This window comes from Rhincodon typus, chromosome 9 (genome assembly GCF_021869965.1).
Source record: "Rhincodon typus isolate 14 chromosome 9, sRhiTyp1.1, whole genome shotgun sequence".
NCBI classification, from domain to species: Eukaryota; Metazoa; Chordata; class Chondrichthyes; order Orectolobiformes; family Rhincodontidae; genus Rhincodon; species Rhincodon typus.
Genome location: NC_063340.1, coordinates 1,741,815 through 1,742,768, shown reverse-complemented (window position 1 = coordinate 1,742,768; position 954 = coordinate 1,741,815). Strand labels below are relative to the sequence as shown.

Sequence of the window (954 nt, the reverse complement as noted above, 5' to 3'; positions counted from 1 at the left end):
GGCTCAACACAGGCCCAGTCCGACCGAGGCCCAACACAGGCCCAGTCTAACCGAGGATTCCATGCTGCTTTCTAGAAATCACAATTCATTGGAAGTTTCATCAAAATAACAATAACTTCGAAAATAATATCCCAGGGAGTGAGGGGTTGAAGAGATGAACATCTACATTTTTCCTGACTTCACTCTGAATGAACAACAGGAGGAGGCATCTTCCAGGCAACCAGTTTAATTACATCCAGGATGGGCAAAGAGAGGGAGAGGAGGGGTTGTCAGGGGGTAGAGGGGAAAGCAGGAGAGGGGGAGGGGGTGAGAATAATGAAGGGGTAGGGAGGTGGGGGAAGGGGAGGATGTGTGAGGGACGAGGAGTGGGAAATAGCTGAGGAAGGGGTGAAAGGATGGGAAACTGGGTGTAGAAGAGAGGTGGGGGAGGGAGGGGGAGTTGGATGGGAAGGGGGGGCCCTTGGTGGTGGTGATTGTGATGGTGTGAGTGAGGGGGTTTAGGGAGAGGGTAACTCTCCCACTCAGACCCTTATAGGAGCTCAAATATGATAGGGGATAATCTTATACAGATCCAGCCCACAGCAGCTCACACACACACACACACACACACACACACACCAGCTCAAACTCACACACACCAGCACACACTCACACACACCAGCACACATTCACACACACCAACTCAGACTCACACACACCAGCTCACACTCACACACACCAGCATACATTCACACACACCAACTCAGACTCACACACACCAGCACGCACACACATACCAGCTGACACTCACACACACCAGCACACACACACACACACCAGCACACACTGACAGACACCAGCTCACATTCATACGCACCAGCTCACACTCACACACACAGCAGCTCACACTCACACACACCAGCTCACACTCACACACACCAGCACACACACCAGCTCACACTCATACACACCAGC

The 954-nt window shown here is 52.2% G+C and overlaps 1 protein-coding gene across 1 annotated transcript in view; it reads left to right on the top strand.

The window, feature by feature from the left end:
• Positions 1-954, top strand: part of abch1 (ATP-binding cassette, sub-family H, member 1) — a 60,921-nt gene that overhangs the window by 4,909 nt on the left and 55,058 nt on the right.